This window comes from Odontesthes bonariensis, chromosome 6 (assembly GCF_027942865.1).
Source record: "Odontesthes bonariensis isolate fOdoBon6 chromosome 6, fOdoBon6.hap1, whole genome shotgun sequence".
NCBI classification, from domain to species: Eukaryota; Metazoa; Chordata; class Actinopteri; order Atheriniformes; family Atherinopsidae; genus Odontesthes; species Odontesthes bonariensis.
In genome coordinates this window covers 19,525,065-19,548,679 of record NC_134511.1, presented here as the reverse complement: position 1 = coordinate 19,548,679, position 23,615 = coordinate 19,525,065, and the positions used below count along the sequence as shown (strand labels likewise).

At 38.0% G+C, this 23,615-nt stretch overlaps 1 protein-coding gene across 3 annotated transcripts in view; it reads left to right on the top strand.

Annotated features, from left to right (window-relative positions):
- Nucleotides 1-23,615, top strand: part of grid2 (glutamate receptor, ionotropic, delta 2) — a 559,974-nt gene that overhangs the window by 328,959 nt on the left and 207,400 nt on the right. The gene's annotated exons all lie outside the window — the stretch shown is intronic.

Sequence of the window (23,615 nt, the reverse complement as noted above, 5' to 3'; positions counted from 1 at the left end):
GGAAAGAGCAATCACAATCTAATTTGGTTGGAGGCCTGACAGGGAGGGGGTGAAAAATGGGGTATTGTGTGACTTTGAGTGAGTTTTTTGTTCGTGTTTGTGGAAACGAAAGTGTGTGTGCGGCTGAGTCTTGGCCTTTTAAGTATATCGTGGAACCTCAATGAAGTGGTGACTTTTCAAGTTATGCACCGGGTTGTTGATAATGTTTTTTAAGATTTTTTGGAACATCCCGAGGGAATCTAAATGACATATGAATATGAATGAACAGAGCTTTTTAAGGCAAACTTAAGAGAAAAAACACATTTTTGCATTCTTTATAATTATTCGTTTTTTTCAACTGTCAACTTTAATTTCCTGCCACGAGACAAGAACATCCTCTTGCACCTTGAGTCATATATCATTTGATTATCACTCTTGGTTATAGTAGTGTTATTATTTAAGTGTTAAAAGCTTGTCACAGATAGATGAACTGGGAGCAGGACATGGGCCCTAAATGCAGACAGAGCAAACAGGCAGACATGTAAACAGTGAATAGGAGTGTGTAAAGTACAGGAAGCAAACTAGAAAGAACACAAGTCCAAAATTGGGATATAACACCGCCTGACTAAGATAGTGTTATATCAGTTGGAAATAGAAGTCTATGAACACCAAAGGGTGATGGTAAAAACAGGTGACTGAGTCTCGTGTGCTGGAAGAAACTGAGGGCATCTGGTGGATGGCTGGAGAAAAGCAGAAGAAATGCTTACAGTTAAGGACATTGGTCGTTAACCGATTCAATATGTCGTGTTTTAAGCCTGTGTCTCCACGCAATGTTTCCTATACTCATACACTTCTGAAAATGTAAGTTGGGAAACATTTTTAATTCATTTGGCATTGTTAAAGGAAAAGTTCGCCTATTTTTAAATATTTTTTTGGGCTTTTTATGCCTTTAATTATAAGACAGTTGGAGATAGACAGGAAGCAGTGGGCAGAGAGAGGGGGGAGACATGCAGCAAAGGGCTGCTCAGTGCGGGACTCGAACTGGGGCCAGCTGCAGCGAGGACTATGGCCTCTGTACATGGGGCGGCTGCTTAACCCACTACGCCACCGACCGCCCCTAGTTCACCTCTTTTGACATGAAGCTGTATGACATCCCATACTAGCAATATTATTTATTAAATTTGACTTATCCCCTTCTGCGTCCTGTTTTGGTTCCAGCCTTGTTTTGGCGTTGACGAAGGTAGTCCGGCTAGTTGGCTGTTGGCACAAAAATAAAGCGTTTTGCATCACAAAATCGTTCATCCAGAAAAAGACAGACCTCACAATCGCTTGGCGCTATTTTCTCTCTACCTTCGTATCACTACGGGCTGTGTAGACTGTGCAGACCGAAGTGCAGACCGAGCAGTAAACACCGTAACAGGTGCGGCTATCGGCAGGGGGCCGCACACATTGATATGAAGATAGAGAGGAAATAGCGCCAATCGATTGTGAGGTCTGACTTTTTCTGAATGAACGATTCTGTGATGCAAATGTATTACTTTTTTGAACGCATATTATTTTGAGAAGCAAAACGCTTTATTTTTGTGGGCCCAGCCAACTAGCCGGACTACCTTCGTCAACGCCAAAACGAGGCTGGAACTCGGCTCACAGGACGCAGCAGGGAGTAAGTCAAATTTAATAAATGATATTGCTAATATGTGATGTCATACAGCTTCATGTCAAAAGAGGCGAACTATCCCTTTATGGATAATTTTCCATAACCAAATCTCCCTAACAGTGCTAAATGAGGTTAAGACTCCTTGAACAACAGAAATAAATGGGACCGGTAATTCTAAATAGAAATAAGGCCTTGATTCAATGTATTGTTATTATCTTATAGCAGTTCATTTAATGAGATCTGATTTTTAATAATTGTATAAAATAGCTCCAGCAGTTGTACAATATAGACGAGCTGGACTTCATATTAGTGTGTTAGTTTTACACAAATTAGTTTTCTGGAGTTTCTCTCTTTCCTGTGGAAAGGTTGACAAAGTAATTTAATCTAATTTAGTCAGACGTCATGTCGGGAGGGGTTTCTGAGATGAAGTGTCGAAAGATGGAAAAGATTGGTGGATAAGATTGATGATCACAGATGTCGCCCCCTTCTCTTCCTGGCAAGAGCACAGGAAGAGTGAGGGAAAGAAGAGAGACTAACGCAAGGGTTGAAAGACAGACACCGACTGGCAGAGAGGAATTTGGAGACCGACAAAGACGAGTGGGGCCTTGTTTTTTCTCTATCAGTTATTTGTAAGGTGATTTTTCATAGAAAGCACCTCTTATCCAGATGTATTGGGCCCCAATGCAGATGTGAACTGAAAGCTGTTCCAAATGACTTGGCAGAGGGAGAGAGACAGTGACATGTGGAGAGTGATCAAAGATACAATTAAGGCACTGCAGGGATGTACCTAAAATTAATCTTCTCTGATATGTTTTTGTTGTGAAACTGTCCTTTTTAATAAACAACCATTTTTCTCACTAGAAGAAGCATTACTTTATCTTACCATACTATCTTACCATTGGGTTAGAAGACCAGCAAATGAAAGAAAAAGAAGAATTTTTGTATCAAAATAATTTGAAATCTAATAAGTAATTCCCATGTTTCAGTTGAATAATTTTTAAAACGTTAACAATTGTAGAAGGGATGGACAAACGATTCTCTCCACCATGCTTTGCAGGCCTCAGTTTCGTCTTCCACCAACTGTCACTGAAACAAGAAACCTGCAGTGTGAACTTTCTCCAGAAAGTGGTCAAAATGATTGTTTCCTTAGAATTAGAGATGCACCGGATCCTGATTTTTAAGGTCCTGCCGGAACCGGATACCGGATCCTACTCGGATCATCAGCTAGTACATTATAATGTAGTGACTTTACAGTTAATTTCCTTTCCTTAACAGATGAAATACGCAATAACTTCTAACATTATCTATTTTATTTGAATATATTCACTTGGAACACACCGCTGAAATGTTCAGCTTAACGTCATTTGTGTACAGGCTTATTGTTCTGTTCAATCCAAAGAACAAATGAGAGCAAAAAATGATATTATTACTAAAGAGAATGAGGCCTGTCATAAACAGCAAGCCATAAAGTGCTCTTTGAAAAGTAAAAGAAAAGAGTAAAAGAATCCAACAAAACATAGGCCTACTGCATTTACAAACTAAAATATAGCAAATTTAGCACATGTATAACTCTTGGATACAAAATTTTAATAGGCCTGGTAAATGTAATGAAAAAAAATGTAGGCTAATAGTAGCCTATTAACTGCAGACTGATTTTTTTTTTTTTTTCTCAGAAAAAAAAAAACACTGGGAATCTTGATAATCATCATGAATGCCTATAGTCATGGAACATAGGCTATTTCACTTCTATTTCAAGCACTTAACTGTAGGCTTAATTAGAACATTAAACAAAGTGTGGCACAAAAGACTCGAACCTACTCTCCTGTAGGTTATATTATGAACAACTTCTATAGCTAGCTTTCACAGAAAATGAGCGTTTCCTTTCAGAAAAACAAGACGCTCTGCATTAATCGGCGACAGCCGGTTGCGAGTGTGAGAACGGATGTCTCCAGCAGTGCTGAAAAGTCGTTCACTGGGTACAGAGGTTGGTGGTGGGCAGAGATAAACTTTGGCCATTTTTGACAGCAGTGGAAAGCACTGCTGATTGCCTTTCCACCACTGAAGCGGGTCTTCGGTTAGAGGAATCAGTGGCTCGCTGAAAAAAACGCTGACCTCTGTTTCGGTGCTCAGTGTGGCTGGCTCACACTCTGTGTTGCTGTGGAACAGATCGTCCCAGTTGCTCCAGATACCTGAACAGTGTCGTTTCGCTCGGCCTGTCGCCCCCTCTGTCTCAGCCTGGTCAGATGGCGCTAGCCTCGCACGCGAGTCTTGATCTGATTCGGATATGCGGGAGACAGCCTCCTGCACAAGTAACTTTGATCTGAACCCAGTGTCTTCCACAATGTTGTATGGTTGCAAATCAACAGCTATCATTTTACCGATTGCGGCATGTATGGCATTGGCTTTTGGGTGGTCTGAAGCCCACGGTTGTTTGGTGCAGGGCTCGTGAAGTTGGTAATAGTGGTCTGAGTACCACTCTGTGACTGTGCTGCTGTGGTACCTGTAGCCTCACTGACGTTAGACTCGGCCTTGCACAACTCATACTCAGTTGGATGCTTTGCACGGAGATGTTTTAACAGCGGAGATGTTGAGTAGTGTCTAGTGTCTTTACCTCCACGAGCCAAATTTGTACTGCAAAGCGTGCATATCGCGCGACTTGAATCTCCCTCTTTCAGTTCAAAGTACTGCCATACAGCACTTTTTCGGCTCACTGCATCCATTTCCGCCGACGGCTGCTAGCACAATGGAGGTTATCTTCTTTAAACATTTAACGACGTAATCACGTTGTGCTTACGTGCTGTAGGATCCGGTCCGGTTGGGGCACCGGGTCCGGCAGTAACCGAACCTCGTCAAAAACGCCACTATCCGGCCGGAACCGGACCCCGGATCCTGGATCCGGTGCATCTCTACTTAGAATTTTATAGATCTAAATAAATCTAATCTATATATCTTTAGAGCTTTTTTTTTTACAAATATATTAAAAACCAAAATTTAATTATCTTATATACAAAATATTCAGACCTGGAAGTCAGTTATTCAGAACCCCCCTCTCACTTAGCAACAGTTAAAGCTTTCAGTAATCTTGGATGAGTCTCTATAGGATTTGCACATCTGGATATAGACTGTTTATCCAAATTCATCCCAGGAAATTCTCTTCAGCTTTTTCAGAAATGATGGGAACCAGCTGTGATCTGCCACTTTCACGTTTCTTTGCAGATGTTCTCTGAGGTTGAAGTCAGAGTTTTGTTGGTTATCCAAAGACAGTTAGACTCACTTAGCCTTGGGCCACTCAATCTTGTCCATGTGGGTTGTTGTGCTGTTGAAACATGAACAACTACCTCACTTTCATTTTCCCCTCAGCTGAGAAGTCCCCCCATAGCATGTTGCTTGCATCCTTGTATGCTTCACTACAAGGATGACATGAGCAGATGATCAGCAGTACGTGATGTTTGTTGACATACTTTTAATGAGGCCATACTTTCTCCTGACTATATGTGAAGCTTCAGAAATACTTTGAGATGAATCTTTCACCATTGTTTTGTTGTGGTGGTCTACAGAATGCTCTTTGTATTTTCAACGCTACAGTTTTTGCCCTCACATACAGTACAGTATACATTGTGGGACTCTTATAGATGTTGGGCTTTTAGACCATCACCAAGCAATCTAACTTTCTACAGGTAGAAATATAAAACACATCATCGCGTTTTCATTTTTGGTTTTAAGTTGTAGTCTAGTGCCAAAATGCTGATTCGTAATATCATAAAATATGCCTGTTTGCTTATCTTCTCCATTTTTTTCTCAATTGAGACTTTCCTCATGCATTTCTGTGAAATCGTGGCTTTATGCCACCAAAGCAACTCAGAAGTGGAAAAATATAGCACAGAGTCAGATGAATTATCTGTAAGATGTCCTCCTCCATGCACAACTATGCATTTCACCACACAAACACATGGAATTATTTCGAGACCCAACATGCTCATTCAATTTTCTGCATTATTTAACATTTTCCCGCTCTGTTGCCTTTTTTCAGTGTCGTGCATGTGAGTGTACTAGCCACTGGCAGCAGAGCTCCTTGTTGGTATACACGTCTCCCTCTTCCACCCACTGCACACAAACGGAGGAGTACAGTATGTTTCTTGCCCCAGGACCATTGTCATATTAAAGATATTACTTTCCATGAGTTATGACTTACCTGGACTTTTAGGACTCTGCTTATAAAATACCAATAACACAATGAATTTAAGAAAATTAACATCATTACAAGTGTTGCTGTGGGGGGTTTGTCACAGTTAGAATATGTCTGTGATTCTTAGTGACTGAAATATGAAGCAAATATCAAAAGAAACCTGTACAATATAATCCTGAATCAAAGTTAGTCATTCATATGTATATCAAAACCTTGAACTAATGATGCAATAAAGCTAAACTTGAGCATTCTATTGTAAAGATGAGGTCTATTATATAGTGTTTTTTTTCTAACAGTATTGTTAATGTTAATGTTTTTTGACAGTGGGATATTTGGAAAATGTTTCAAATGTAATTTGCAGTTTACTGAACTTGAACTGAATAGAATATAACTGAGTGCATGCACAGCCTTATCATATGCATTGAATATTATTCTATTCATTTTTTTTAACATAGATGACATCCATTAGTTTTTATAGGATGTTGCGTAAAAAGGAAAAACGGCACCTTTCTGCCCATTTGTATTTCAGTCAGTGCTGCTCTCTGTTCCCTCCCTTATAGAATAAAATATTGCTATGGGCAGACGCAACCCTATCTTTTATCTGACAGAATTATTTTCTGTATGTCATTCTCTCTGTCACACACACACACACTCACTCACTCACTCACTCACTCACTCACTCACTCACTCACTCACTCACGCAGACTTGACAGTGGCTAGGCAAAGAGGTGGAAAACAATTAATTGTTCATAAAGATGAACTGAAACGAATGTTCATCTATCATTCAAATGAAATTTTTGTCTTTTTCTAAAACCATCAATCGAACTTGAACTAAATTTTCCGGGCATAACTTGTTAAAACGGCCATTTAAAAGTGTGAATTATGTGGCCTTTGGTGCGAAATTGGCCACGTGACCGTGACGTCATAGGGTTGACTCCCTTATTTGCTAGTATGGCTGGCTGCGAAAACAACATACATTTGATGGACCTATATCTCATAAAGGAACCAAAATTCTGATACAAACATCAGCAGGTCGAAAGAACACACCTCTAACATTATGTGGAAAAACTTTCGTTGAATTTAAGCCACACAAATCGATTTAATATCTATATTGTAGAGGCTCTCTGCACCTCCCGTATGGGTAATGGAAATGAAAGTTACCATTTTCGGCACAGGATCGGCGGGCACAAAACAGCCATCGCTCCTACTACACGCTGATTATTATTAAGATGTTATCAATCAAATGACACAATAGTGGTAAACTGGAAAAGATTTGAACATGCCGGTTTCGCAGATATGGCATTCTGCTGCGCTGTCTTTGACACGTTGAAACCTAACGAAGTGGCACTTTGAAATCCAGCCACTTAAAAAAAACGTATGTGATAATAACATGGTTTTAATGTAAGCTTAATAAACAATGGCGTGGATTAACGGGTCGGAGATCCTCCAGTGCGCGGCCCCATCTGCGGATCCTCACGGGTCGGCGGCAGGGAGATGGGCACCCGGCCTCGGCACGACTGACAGCAGCCATCGGTAGGACTGATCCACGGAGCCTCGGATGTCGTAGCCGGCGCAATCACCGGAGAGACCAGACAGCAGCGAGCGTTGTTGGTGAAGGGCAAAGCCAGGTGGGCTTTCAGCCGGCATATTACTCCACCTCTCTTTCCACGTCTTCTGCGACAGCTGTTGCGTGGCAACCAACCAGGTAGATGCCATTGGTAAGAGGGTACAGACGCCAAAACAGGTGGCGGTGGCTTTGTCTGATCGTTGACGTGATCGATATTATGTCCACAGAATCTCTGATTTTCAAGAGACTCTGGCGATCATGCATCAGTAGTGATGAAAACGATAAAAACATGACAAAACACAAAAAAAGCTAGCAGAGGTAGACGGCCAGCCACTCACAACGGCGCCAAATTCTAGCTGGATATGTGTGTAGACCGAAGAGCAGACCGAGCAGTCCCCTGCTTCCGAGCAGCAAACACCGTAACAGGTGCAGCTATCGGTAGGCGGCAGCAGGCAGTGATACGATCCACCGTGCTCTTGTCTTTGCTTTCTCCTTGTCAGCCTCAGTTCCAGTATTTTTTAGTTTGGGAAACATGTGCAGAGAGATGCCTTCAGTGAAGCTGCTATTTTTGCAACTAACACCATTTGGCCCTCCAGCAACACAATATTTTCCACCGTGCTTTGATGTCTTAGCCATAGACGCTGCCATTACAGTTAGACTACTAGAACTTCTGTGTCAACCCTATGACGTCACACATAAAAAAATGAATTCGCACAAAAAGACAAAATTTGGCTCCTTTTGAGCCCGTTTTAACATGACTTCCCGGATAAATTATTATCCAGACAATATCTCATTTTAATCGCAAGGCTTGGAACCATTAGAATCGGCAGCAAAAACTGTGAAATTTCAACAATTAAAATTCGTTTCATAAGTCCTTTAAGGTATTAAAATTTTTAGAACATTTCAATGTTTAGACTATCTTTTGTTAAATTGGTATTTCTTACGTTACACCAGAGAAGTTGGAGATTATTCCAGTGATGACTGATGAAAAGAAACATTAATAATAATATTCTTCACAAGTAATGGGGAACAAAGTATTTTGTGACTATAGGTTCAAACGATTTAAAAGTTTTACCTCAGTAAAGCTGGTTCTTGTACGCTTTCTCTCAAGATTGAGGAAATATGTTGAAGAAATATAAGGCTAGTATTCATGTTTGACCAGAGAATGATGCAGACCAACTAATGTATGTGTTTTTGCAAAGAATGATCATATTTGTAAAACATAGGGAAACCTTTTGGCTCCTATGACAGAGAGCAAAGACTTTAAAACATTCTGTGTATTTTACAAAATGTGGAAAGCACTGTACTCAGAACATCTCAAGACATCTTGAATCATTGGCTGTTTCCTTAACTTGGTTCAGTCACTTTATGATTTTATGATTTGTAATGCCTACCTGGGACACCATTTCTCATATACAGTACATGTATATATACCTTTGATCATCATACTTCCAGGTGTGCATAATCTGTCATTTGCTGACAGTTCAACAAACTTAGAGTGAAATTTCATATATAGGATGTAAAGTGCATCAGATCTGTGCTCCTCTCCCCCCACTTCTGCAATGTCCTAAGAAAAAGGCATTTGGAAGTCATTTGGTATGGTATGTTGTTACAGTGAATATGGCTCTGCTGGGGGCTGTCTTGTGAATAAATCCTCATGTCTTTGTTGTATCTTTAAAAGTACAACGTATCTACTCTTATTTTTCTTTGTCTTTGTGCATGTGTTTCACTGTTCTTTTCCTCTTGCCCTTTTTGGTATATAAAATGCAAGTTACCAGATACCTCCCTAATTAGTATTCATCAATATTTTGCGCAATGATTGTCAATGGGAGGGCACAATGTAACAGGGCTTTAGTACTTTGACAATGTGTTTAAAACCCTTATTATATATAAGAAAGTTTGGTCACATTATCCGCAGGGATTAGTTATTTCCTTTGATGTTGTCTAAATCTGTAGGGAGAAAATTAATCATTGCACATTATTTTGCACGATCAAAGTGTTTACACATATGTACTCGAATGTAGAGGAAGACTTCGTGTCATTATGACTCCAGATGTACCACAACCTTACTAATGCAGCTGATGCTGAAGCTGAGCCACAATCACTGGTAAAACATTCACACTTGTGAACTGTGCGTTAGGTTTGTCAGTATTCATGTACTACTGGCTGTGCAACAAATGCCCCCCGGGGATAATAATGTCCTTGATACTTAAGTTCTTTGATCCTTAAATTAATCCCCACATTTAAGCATAGCATTTTTAGTACAGAGGATGAGGCTTTCCAGAAATCTTGAAATTCAATATGGGTTTTTGTATTTTCTTTGACTTATTTAGCCCTTTTCACACAGTAGTTGCAGCTTATTGGTGCAAAATGTCAAACTGCTTAACAACAATGTCCTTATTCAACATTCTACACTACTGTGCTTTTTGTCATTACCACTCATGGGAAAATAACACATAAACATTTTTTGTAAAGAAAAACAAAAAGAAGAAAAATCTAACTACTACAGAAGGAGCATGTAGAAAGGCAGGTTCTAAGAGCTGGCAAATCACAAGAGGTTGGCCCTACTTGGAGGGGAACCTGTAGTACACCCCCCCCCCCTTTTTTTTTTTTTCATAAAAACTGCTCAGCAAGAGGACAGCATAAAGGTTAGATAGAGGATGCAAAAATATGCCAGCTGAGCCCTAGAAAAAAAAATTTAGACCTGGAAATGTGTATGATACCCTTTAATTCATTTGCCATAATAATCCCTAAGGGGTTGGACTTAACAGTCTTCCCTCTCTAATGGAGCCTTGAATCAGATGTTGTGATTCTGCCTTGCTCCATTGCCAGCCATGAATATGCATTTTCTCATCAAGATGCTCTGCATGAATTTTTCCACAATCTATAATGAATTTCCTCAGATTCATTTTGGACCCAATGGCCATGAAATAAGTGCTTGGGAAAGACCATATGGGCTGTCAGTTAGACTTAAAACAGGAATAAGTGTCCTCAGGACACATTTATTATTTTTATTGTAATATAATATAGTATAATATTAAACAATACAGTGAAAAGTGTTGTGTTAATTAACAATATCGATTGATTCAGTACATTAACTTGTCTTGAATTTTTTCCACATGGACTTGGTGATGGAGCATGACGAGAAAATGTTGACCCTTATGACTATGTGACACGTAGATGGAGGATTAAAATGGCTGGAAGTGGTTAATGATAGGATTGACAACTTAGTCACACTACACACCAAAGGCAATAACCAGCATTGTGATACTTTTTAGCAAGACCTCCATTTTGAGGTTTAATTAATGGTAAATTGAAAAAAAAAAAACTGGATTAAACTGCCTATTATGTATTTTGTGACAACAAGTTTAGGCCCAGCTGCCTACACATATGTCAGATGAGGTCATGGCTGATATTTTGTAGCCTGAATTCAGCATGACTTTACCATGATAAACAAACCAAATTACTCAACGTTGAACTTCATATTTAGGGTCCACCAACAATTTATGTCCCTTTGAGATTGTGTCAGCTTGTGTCACTTACACTCTCAATGTTCACTCACATTCACAAAGCCTTGCACACACACTCACCACTATCTCACCCATTTTTCATTGCAGTTAAAAGGGCACGTCAAGGGCTTTAGTTTTCTCCTTGAACTTTATCACCACACAGAGATGACATTATGTTCTTATCTCAATAAACAGGGTGTTTGTATGTGTGTGTTGTGTGATGACATTAAGGTTTTATCTGTGCACACAGAGCAGGAAGCACAATGATTATAAGGATTGTGGCTGCAGGGCTGAAAGGTTGTTTGTTTGTGTGTGTCTTTGTCTGTGTGTATGGAGCACCAAAGGTTAGCAGTATTGACTGCTGCTGGTACAGCCACTAATGGGGATGCCAGGAAGTACTTTAGAGATGATACAGGTGTGTGTATGTGTGAGGTTGCAGTCTTTTTTTTCTTTTTCCTCTTTTCTGTTTCCATGCCATGTACTTGAACCCCCACATACTTACACTTACCTATACACTCTTTCTGCACTCTGTGCCCTAGAAGCATGCTGTAACTCACCACTCTTACATCATCATGTTTACACCTCAATTACTTTATCATGTCTCTATCAGGTTATCGCTTGGGGCTGCTGTGACTCAGTTCGTAGAACAGGTTGTTGACCTACTGCAAGGTTAATAGTTCAATCTCCAGCTCCCCTTGTCTGTGTGTCAAAGAGTCCTTGGGCTAGAAACTGCACCCCACATGTGACCCCTGGCACCAATCTCATAGGATATTTTGTATGCATAATATGTATAAACCTTAGTCATCTTCCATGTTATCACTACACATATTTTGTATCTGTTTGTATTGTTTGTTTCCCATTAATTTTAATTGCATGTAGACATCTAGAATGACACTTGATCTGAAATTTTACCATAGCCGTTATGCATGCTGTTTAATACTATTCATATTACATGTGAAATGTGTTTCTAGTGACATGCTATCAATGGCTTTCACATATGACATTACTCCCATACTCTGGGTTGTGGGTTAGGCATCATATATACAACCCATCATGTCTGAACCCCTGAGGCAAAATTCAAATGCAGCCTCGGCTTCCCAAGTGGTTGGTGTGCTGTCAGTTGAATATCATTTTATAAAATGATAACACGCCCGTTATATGAAACGATAACTGTACATTAGAAAATAATTGAATAAGAAGGTTGAACAGTTGAAGTGTCTTCCCTCTATTCTTCCTTTATCCACGGAACTTTCACTGTTACATCCAGTTATAATGCTTGTACATGGTTCCCGATTGGGTTTATGTTATTGAAGATGCAGGAGATGTAAAACTGGTAATATCCTGAATGAAAGACAGGGAGACTAGAGAGTGCTGAGGAAAAAAAAAGAGAGACAGTGGAAGATGATATCAGAATTGGAAAGGGAATAGAGGGGAAAAAAAAGGCAGAGAGGGTTTGTACCAAAGAGTGACAAATGGGACAATGATCACGGATCATCTGTTTCTGTAGTAAAAGACACAGGAACAAATGGAAAGTATGGAATGTTTCAATAGAAGTCTCTCAGTACAGTACATTGCTAGAGGCTGAAAGTAAAGAAGAAAACTTCCCTTCCCAAAAGCTTAACATTTATGGCTGAACCGTCTGTTACCTTTATTGATAATCTATTTTTAGCACTGTCGCCTCACAGCAAGAGGGTTCCAGGTTTGATTCCCGGCTGGGGCCTTTCTGTGTTGGGGGTTGTATGTTCTCCCCGTGTATGCGTGGGTTCTCTCCGGGTACTCCGGCTTCCTCCCACCCCCCAAAATGCATGTTAGGTGAATTGGTGACACGAAATTGTTTCTAGGTGTGTGTGAGCGCCCAGCCACTGGGGAGCACGAGCCAGTGTCGTTCTAGTGCTGGTCCCAAGCCTGGATAAATGCTGAGGGTTGCGTCAGGAAGGGCATCCGGCATAAAACATGTGCTAAAATGATGATGCGAGAGTGACTCGCTGTGGTGACCCCTGATAAAGGGAAAGGCTGAAAGAAGAAGAAGAAGAAGATATATATCAAGTATGAGAATTATATCATTTATATGATTATAATTTCCTTTTGTAATAAATAAAGTATTTTTTCAATTCATTTCACTCACATACAGAGAGGTTTTTCTTACCTGTGGGTAATTTTAAGTCTGGTAATAATTATGTACTACATCTTGTAAATTCAGTTCAAGTGTCATAGTGTATAATTTCTTTAAATTTTGCTGATTGCAGCTGGAGCTGAAGCCTATAGCATAGTAACAATTGCCATCTCTCTTTTGCATCCAAAAAAAACACCCAGAATCCACCTGTGTGCTGTGTGTTCTGCTATGTGTATTCACATACATCTTTGTATTCATATTTGTGGATTAATGAGGTCTCCTACACATTACAATAGTTTGTAGTCTGATTGATATGTTTGCTTTTGCACAAACATTAATCAGTTTATGAATTAACTCATTTTGCTCTTGATTGCTCATGCCGTCTGTCACAAATGACAGCTGATATGGCTCAAACTGTGTTTTGATCTTACTTAGAGAAGGTTGCACCACACTGTTTAAGTATTTTTTGTTTTTAGATTTACCGACTGATGAAAAACGCAGCATGCAATGGATGCTCGGTTTCATTTTGCCTTGTGGTTTAATTATCTCTTCATACTTCTTTAAAAAAAAATTCTGTTTTTCCTCATCGCTAATCTCATGTGTCTTTTTCTGTTCTTGATTTACAGTTTTTCCTCAAACCGGTGGTTAGTGCGTATGTAACACTTTTTTTCCCCTTTTAAATATCCCCAAGGAATGATCTATTTGAACACATTTATGAACACTTAAACTTTGCCTTATTATCTAAAGAGTCACTCATCTCTGTAGTCTGGTCAGGGTCAAATATTCGCCCTCTCTCAAGCCCAGCAGGACAACGTAAAATAGAAAGATCTGATAAGAGGGCAGAGGAGGACATATGTCTTTAGTGCACTTTTGTGGGGGGTGTGACACTGTTTTCTTTCCGTTCAAGTTCCGCATAAGGCATTTTGTGTCAGTTTTGTTGAAAACCTTATTTATATATATATATATATATATATATATATATATATATATATATATATATATATGTATATATATGTGTGTGTGTGTATATATATATATATGTATGTATATGTATATATATGTATATATATATATGTATATGTATATATATGTATATGTATATATATGTATATATATATATATATATGTATATATATATATATATATGTATATATATATATGTGTATATATATGTATATATGTATGTATATATATATATATATGTATGTATATATATGTATATATATATATATATATATGTGTATATGTATATATATATATGTATATGTATATATATATATGTGTATATATGTGTATATATATATATATATATGTATATATATATGTTTGTGTGTGTGTGAGAGTATGATATATACATGAATATACATACATACTCACAAACACACACACACGTGTTGTATTATAATACATCATACAAGCCCTAAGCTAGAGCATGGTTGGAGCTTTTTCTTTGTAAAGAAACAGTGTAACTGAAGTTACTGATAAAATATTTTAGTTTGCTTTAATAGGCATGCCACACTCAGTAGGTGTACGACACAGGAAAAGCCTAAAACAGGCCCCCTGATAAGATTTTAGACCAAATTGAGCGAAAGCCAAATTGCATTAGCATTTAAATGGCTAACATCAGTTAATTTCACTGCGGCAGAGTAACACCCATCCTGCAAGTTTCTCCTGTGCATCTTTGAAAAAGCTTATTATTTCAAGACTGCTGTCTTGTTTTCATAAACAAAGTCTCCAGGATCGTACCTGTATGTGTGTGTGTGTGTGTGTGTGTGTATCAAATGATCGACCTCTTTCTGGACTTGTAATGTAGTTGGCCTCGTTAAAGGAGGCAGACAGGAATTTTTGTATGTTTAGTCCTGTAAACCAGTCTTAACTTCGAAGGTGCTTGAAAAATACTAAAGAGAGCAAAGTTTTTTTTTAAACAAAAAATGAATACCTTGATAAAATAATGATAATATTAGTTGAAAAGTAAGTTTCAATATAAATGCAAATTCTGTGTCACCAGAGCTGCCAATAGAAAAGTACTAAAAGAAATAATTAAAACTAAGTGAAAATAAACTCTTAAGACAGTAAAATCTCCCTGTCTTTACAGGGTCTCTTAACACTTTTTTTTTCTTTTTTTAAGTGAGCTGTGTTTGTATCATTATCTAAAAATGAAAAATAGCCATGGCAACATTAGTGTTATTCAGAGCATGCTGGAGATTTAAAAAGTTAGCGGCATTTAAAATAATCAACCAAATAAAAATGTACTGAAAAATGTCTTGATTGCTGATTTATTTTGTTTCTGTCCAATTTATCCAAAGAATGAAGAGTTTTTTTATAGATAAAAAAAACTATATTGAAAAAGAGGAACCATCACAACCTTGTATCAGGTTCTATCTGTTTGTTTTGAGAAACCAAATTTCATAATTTTTCCTTGTTGCAATGCAAGATGTATGCAAATGCGTATTACGGCGATACATATTCTCTACTGCTGATGTCTCATTTCATAGAGAGAGCCATGGAAAGTTAAATTGTTTCTTTTCTTGGAAAGGTTCATTTGAAACCTACTTCGTATCTTTATAATGTAGTAGTGTTGTGGTAAAAGCAGTGAGCACATGACATTTATCTCAGATGTATCAAAACTATCATCAGAGCACAATGACTTTGAGAGGGTAAATTTGTTTTAAAGTGTAGAAATGAAATGTATTACTTAACCTCACATCAGAGTGCATCATCTTGCAGTATTTATGCAGTAATTTCAGGTGGTTTTGTAACACTGTAATGTGAACTCTTTTTCCATTTTGATCCTGTAAAGAAAACAAAAGTCTTTATTAAAATAAATTTGAATTAATTACAACATGCAAAGCTACAGTCAACTCCCACTGTTACCTGTCAAACATGAGTGCACTGTGGGGTCAACTGCTCTGGCTGAAAACTTCAGCATATGTTTCAGCCTCCAAAGGCCAGACCAGATGTGTAATTGAAGACCATAGCATCTGCTGTTTTCCACCACATACAGCTGGTTATTCCTTTCATTGCTCATTTAAACCTTAACCCTTTAGGCTGTGACCCTAAGATGACCCCTTCTTCCATCCCCGCTGGTAACGGCTTAATCTCATATTAAGAGGTCATTACACCACCGCTTCTTAATTCAGTCTGTACAAGAATATGACTTTGTGTGCAGGAAATGGGTGTGTTAATAACGCGTCACCTTTGGTTTTTCCTGGTTTAATTTGAAATTCAGGCATAACAGCTAAAGTTAATTAGCATAAGTTCTTCCAGACTGTGCTCACAGGATTCTTCAACACCATAAGAATGGGAATGACTTTTTAACATATGGCATGTCATCACTGAACAGAAGGCTGTTCTTTTCTTTATCTGCGGAGATATTTATGTTCTTCTGTTGATATTTTTAAGACAGCAATGCAGATAAAAAGCTTCTTAAATTAGGTATTGTTGATTTCTTAAATTTCTTATGGTTGGAGCTTTTCCTTGTAGGGAACTGGTACATTTTTCCGAGGTTATCTTTTTTGAGTGAGCATTTATGCTGTCCATCTTATCTTATTCAACTGATCTTGGTTTGTCTGAATCATTGGTTTAGAAAATAAATCACAAAAATGTCTTATAGTTACACTCTCATTGCACCCTGTGCATTTGTGTAAGATTAAACCATGGGTTTTTAGAGTAGGATTCCGTAATTCCATGTCCAATATGAGTATGCTTTCATGATCGACACAAAAAAAAAAAAAGATTGACACTTAGATACATATCCGATGTGACCTATGTTGTGCCCTCTCTGTAGTTCAGAGAGGGAGACTGGTAGCAGGTGTGGCATTTACTGACTGCAGCAGGATAGATGAAAAGAGGTAGCGGAATGATTTTATATTGGCTCAAAAATTAGTCAATTTGGAGAAGCAGACGTTCAATGGCTTGAGCTGCAGTCATAAATACACACTTTAAGTGTGCCTACCTGCCTAGAGATATGTGCATGAATACATAAACATAAAAAAAGTTTATTTTCCTCTATTTGTCATCCTTCTTCATCTGTTTCATTTTGAATAATCAAGCAGAAAGCTTCAGTACTTCCATTTGGCTTGGCTGTTGTGAGGAATTTTAATTGCAGGTGTAAGTTCTTACATATTAGGAAATGGGTTAATCTCTTAATTCGCCTGGGTTCTCCTCTCCTCTTTCCTGTGCATTGACTTGACCTCCTTTAAATGGGGTCATTAAGATAATGCTGAGTATATTTCTGTTGCAGCAGGTATTGTAAAAAAAAGAGCAGCCTCTAACCTGTCTATGATTTTATATTGTTTTGGCTTTTAAGGTTATATGCACATTAATCAATGGCACCAGCTTTTGAAGTTAATGCAGCCTAGATTTATCATGTGCAATGATTTGGTTAATTGTTTTTAGTGTTCATTGCTTGGTTAATATGAGCTTATGAATTTATAAAAATTGTCTGAGCAATAACAGTTATCCCAATAGTAAATGCACTGGTTATAGGAGGGGTGATCAATTATCTATTCCTCATGAACAAGTGACTATTAAATTCTCAAGTGTGTTACACTTTTTTTAAAATTTAATTTACATCACATCTCAATTTTTCGAATAATTTTACACATATTACAATCAATTCCCTTATTGAATAATTGGAAATATGAAGAAAAAAGTGTGTGAATTTAATCAAAACCCTCTATCCTGAAGGATATTTAATATGGGTAGACGACATGCATACTCTTAAATGTAAAATACCTTTTTAATTTAAAAAAGCAGCTAGTCAATCAATGAAGAACATAACATCAGCAAGTTATGCAGCCAACCCACACAAGTACACTTTTGTAAACACAACTGTGTACTTTAGACTATCTCGACAGCTTATTCTGTTTGCTCCAGCCATTGATCCGTTCATATCTAAATGTCAGGTTGAATATTGTCATATTTTCTGGAGGTGGTTGTGTTGTGTTGTGCATGTGTTATAAATTCTCTCAGTGGATTTGTCAGTGCTCGGATCTGTAGTCAGATCAATAAACTGAAATGCCGACATGCGCTCAATGTTGAGTGCTTCTGCCTACACACACAGACCAGCACCAACATGCCAAGTTTGAGGATGATAGATGTATTGCATGTTGGCCCTGTTACCCTTTGCCATCTCAACACATGCAATGCAAGACCTTTGCTGTTCCAGCATTATATGCCAGGCAGAAAGAAAGAGAGAGATAGAATCTAGCAGACAAATCTCAACTTAAAAGACAAACGAGTGAAAGAATGCTGTTCTTTTTTCTACATGTTTAATCAGAAAGCAAGAGACTGATCAATAATGCTGATGGTGTGGGTTGGGTTGGTGAGCAGGGCGAGACCTTGACGAGACAAGGTTTTGGTGGCTTTTGTTGAGTCTGACAGCTCGCTTTTGGTGTTGGTGTGCACAAGAGAGAAATGGGAGTGAGAGATTTTATCAGATGGAATTTTCAAAGAGTCCTTTTATTATATTATTTTTATTATTTATTATATTTTATTTGCTGAAAAGACCCACACAATGAATCCAACACATGCACAGACATAATTCATATTCTTCAGAATCTCTCTCTGCCTCTTTTGCCTGCTTCTCTCTGTGTCTCGAAGTATAAGCACAGCCTTTTTAGACTTTGTGCTGTAGATCATTGGTGTGTGACCACAACTGGATCAAACTAATTAAACAATGCATTGGTTGTAATTTGGAGTCATTAGTTGTTGGAAGGAATCACACAGAGCTTTGATACCCATGTGAGTCATTGTAATGTCCAGTGCATCCAGCATCTCTGTTTCCCAGAACATTTTGCCTGGTTCCAGGCTCATCAGTCCACCCCAAGGACAGAATGACAATTCTGTCTGATATCAGACAAATGCAAAAATTCTACTTTGCATCATACTACTACATGTCATTTAACCATGGATGTAAAAAAAAAAAGGCACTCTTTTTGTGGCCTTAATTTGAAAGTCGCTCAACAGGAAATGAGGCCAGAGGTAGAGAGGGTGGAGGACAAAGGACCCTGAGCCTGGCAGAACCGGGTTCTGCTGTGTCGAGGCAAGGCAGTTTTTTAAAAAATATGTCAAAATGCCTCTTTTTTTTATGTCAGTCTTGTTGGCCCCAAAAAAAACCCAAAATCGTTTATGCTGACAGGCCTTTATTTGGGAAGGAGGAGGCAAAAGTGTTATGGTGTTGATGACTCTTCAAGACAAGTGATAAAATGCCGTTGATCAAAGTGGTGTTGTAAAATCAATGGCTTTCAGGCCTAACTGTGGTCATTTATAATCCAACCCTAATATTACTGCCTAAACTCAAAGAGGAAATATAAAGTCAACTGGCATCTGCTTGTTGAAATTACAGAGCATAACTTTGTTATTCAACAACAATTACAAATTGTTATGTTTTTTTATTCAACTTTCGCTTGGAAACCAATGCACAATTCAAATTTTCTAGAAAAATATGTTGTTATGGTACGTTTCCATTTCTGTAAGTTTTTTTTTTTTTTTTGATGTTATTGAACGATGTGAAACACTTCAAAATCTAATTTTATGGTCATTAGGTACTACTAGACACAATAGGGTTTGCCTTTTTTTATCATCTTGATATTTGTATGCTAGTTTTAATATATTTTAACTGGTTAATTAATATCACACAGTTAGTCTTACTTGCTCGCACAGCAGCCTCATCAAAATGTGAGCAATTATCCTAGATCACATGCCTGGGTGGCCACATTTTTTTATTTTTATTTTTTTATATTAGATTGAATATATCGCTTGCCTAAGTTTCACACACTGATATCTTTACAACAAAATGCAGTATTTATGGTTTATTCTGGGTTGTGAGCTTTTGCTTTTGTAAGACTCAATGTGTCCGTGCTTCATGAACACAAGACAAATAAATCATGGTTGCTGATATTATCTTCTGACAAAAGGATCCAACGTAAGTGTCTATTTCTTCATTTGTGGCTATCTTTTCCCAGATGTGTTATTACATGCATGTTGGGTGAGTTTTTCTCTCTGCGTGACATGAAGTTATCAACTAATCTGCTGACGTGACGATGCACGCTATTTTGTTCAGTGTGGGACATCCATTTGTACTTATTCATATTACATGGTAAAAGAAGAACAAACAAGAGACTTCACATTAGCAGTCTTAACAGCTGCTGTTGTTGCCGAATGTGTGCCTTTTAAAATGCCTTATTTATACCTTTTGTGAGTGTGAGCTCGGTGCTCTTCTGCCAGGTATTTTAAACCGTAGAGCAAAGCAATGTCACCCCCCTCTGCCTGTCATCTCCTTAACACGCAAGTATGTACAAACACACTTATACTTGACATCAAGACACACATAATCAAAAAGACATATGGCACAGTGTGAGAGAAGAATTTGATGGTGACATGTAGCAGTTAAGATGTATCAAGAGGAAAATGGCCCACTTAATGTGCACTAACTGCTCAGTACATTAGGAGTGAGGGAAAGGGAAGGAGGAAATAAATGAGAAAAAGCAAGTTGATTAGGTAAAATCTTGATGGTGAAGTGAAGCTAAAATCTTCTTTTAAACCACAAAAGCCTTTTATATATATTTTGTAACTGGGGCACACTCAGACTAAGTATTAACTGAATGGGTATGTGAAACAGAGTTGTATGATGTCATTAGGGGCTTTTATAAGGGGAACAAAGGACCAAAGGGGTAGACTACCAGAGATGTCTTCCCTGGTTTTCTTATAAACAACTCTCTAGACCTAAGATAACTATTTATTAATTATGGAAATAAGGGGGAAAGGCTTGAATTTGCTGGGGAGCAGAAAAGATTGGACTCTTGAGCAATAAAAAAAGGTTATCTGATAAGTCAGAGAAGGAAGTGCTGCATCCGTCGTGTGTACTGCACAACTCTGTGGAGTCAGAGTTAATATCGAGGGTTGGCTGATCAGCTGACTGCCTGAAAATATTGAATGACCACGTTTTTCCATCAATGGAATATTTTCGTCTCTGATCCAAGATTATCCCAGGATACCAGAATTCACCAGCCTCAAATTTGTGAAAGGGTGGTTGAGGAGCATGTGACATTATTTTCATACATGGATTGACCTCAAAAACCCATTTAGAATCTTAAGGATGAGCTGGAGAGGACATTTCACACTGGTCCCAGTCTCCCGTCATCAGTACAAGATATTGGTGGAAAAAGTGTTGTCACATTGCATATTCAAACTTTCAGAAGCACAATGGATAAAGACGATATCCTTGACTATTACAGTTTTGCAGTAGATAAAACATTAAACTTGAAGCACAACTTATTTCCTTTCCATCAACTTATTCCTTTTCCATTTCATGCATGCTCTCCTTCCTCCAATATCTCAGATATACATTTGTCATCCATCTTACAGTATTCAGGTGGAATGAAAGGTTTGAGGAGATAACTGTAATTATACACCCCCACATCAAGACACCGACACTTTGTCCCTGCATCCTCGTTGGCAGACATAGCAACAATAATTATAGTGATCTGAAAGCAGATATTGTTAGAGCAGGGCAAGAGCATTGCGTTTTATTTTGTGAATGTGACAGGAGAAAGTCAAAGTACTGCAGTGGATAAATAATATAACAGCAGGAATGTGAGGGGATGCAATGGCAGAAAGTAGTTCCTGCATGTGGGTCTAGATGTTTTCCTTTGTGTAACTGTTGGTGTGTGTGTGTTTAGGTGTGTCACAGCTTGTGCTAACATGTTTATAGGGAAAACAAGGATATAGTCGGTTTGGAGGGTGGAATGTTGACTGTTTGCTTGATTTGATAACAAATAGTGCATGAAATTAAATGACGCAAGTAATCTTTAATTTTGAGCACTTTATTCAATAGCAACGCCCACTCTCCCTCGTCAGGTTTCCCCCTTATGTGCTTAGGCAATATCTGCTCTTCCATAAATTTTCTTAAACTATTCCACATAGAATAACTAATTGTCACATACATCAGCATATGAAGGAAAAAAACAAAAGAAAAGAAAAAAAGATGAAAAACCGAGCCATTCTGAAACTGGACTCTTTGTCTCCTTTTCCTGTATCATTAAGGTTTTCCTCACATCACAGTTTGGATTTGCTTGGACGCGATGAAAGATGAATACAACACCATCATTCTACTTGATTCAGTTGGATGGTATGGAAGATGCAAATAGAAATATGAGGAAAGAAAGTAAAGAACAGATGCTTCCAAGCTCTTGAGTAGTCGAGAACAAGAAACAAGTTGAGAGGTTCCAAAAGGCTAATTCAATCAGTTTTGCATTTCACTAAAGATTTTTGACAGAGGACGTAAAAAATGCATTATATTCTCATGTATTATACTAGGTCAAATAAGTTCCCACAAAGAGTCAAATCTGGTGTAATATTTACGTAAAGAATAAATGTCTATGAAGGTTGAGATTTAAAGGATAGTTAAATTGAATACCTGAAAGACGAATTGTAAAATTTGCTTCTTTTTAAAAGCTATGATCCATACAAGTACGCTCCAAAAATAACCTTTCTTAAAAAAAGAATGGTGGTGCTTTTCATTATAGTAGAAAAACCAACCGTACCTTATTGTGAAGGGAAGATAAGGCAGGTGGTATTTAATCTACTCAAACTGCCTTTACTAAAATGAACTCTTTTAAATGTAAAATATATGTTGGAAGATGTGGACAGAAATATTTTCACTGGTAATTGACTCAATATGCACCGATTAGCATAAAGTGAGAGTGTACTTTGGATGTTGTCTTTCTAGTTGTCTGAAGGAAGGCACTTTATGTGGGTTAATGTAGCTACAAACTTAAAATCTTAACACCTTGCTTGTAATTTTTCACTTTATGGTGTAAGAACTTTTATTTGAAAATCATTGTAGGACTAATTAAATATATATATTTCTAAGAAGATTTTTCAAACCCTTAAACTTGCTCAGTAATTTGAGTCAAAATCTTGTTTATTTTTTTCCATCACATAGATTTCACCTTTGAAATACATTGCTAGAGGGGTAAAGGTTGATAAATCCCCTTTTGTTTAGAACAGCAAACTTTCAAACAAATCATCAAGCTACAACAGCAACTGCTTACCGGAATCAACACTTTTCTCTGTTTTGGACTCTTCCAGGAGTGACAGCTGAAAGAATGTCCTTGCAGGATCAAACTGTTGTTTGTCTGTCTCAATGTCACTTGATAGAATACATGAGAGACTGGTGTGCACAGTGGCATGATGTTGCAGAGCTGTCTTAGTTCAATCTGTCTGCTTTCAGAGTTTGAGAAAAGTCTTACTTGTATTGACATTGGGTGATTGGATTTGTTCCAGACTGCAGGGTTGATTTTTATATAATCTTCTGACTTCAGAGAGTAAGAACTGGTCAGAAATTAAGCTTTTGTTGAGCTGGTCAGAGATGTCAGAAGGATCTCTTGTGGCCTGAAGAGAATGATGCCCGGGGGACTTCTGCCTACCTCCTATATTGGCAATGAGTTGTTAACGAGACTAGTTCAGCAGCAGTATCTGTTGAAGATGTGCTGGTGTCTGCATGTGTATGTGCATGGATGAGAGAGACAGAGTTTATTGAACAGTTTGAACCCCTAAGGAGTCATGTCTGCTGCTACAAATCTGCTCTTTCGCTAATT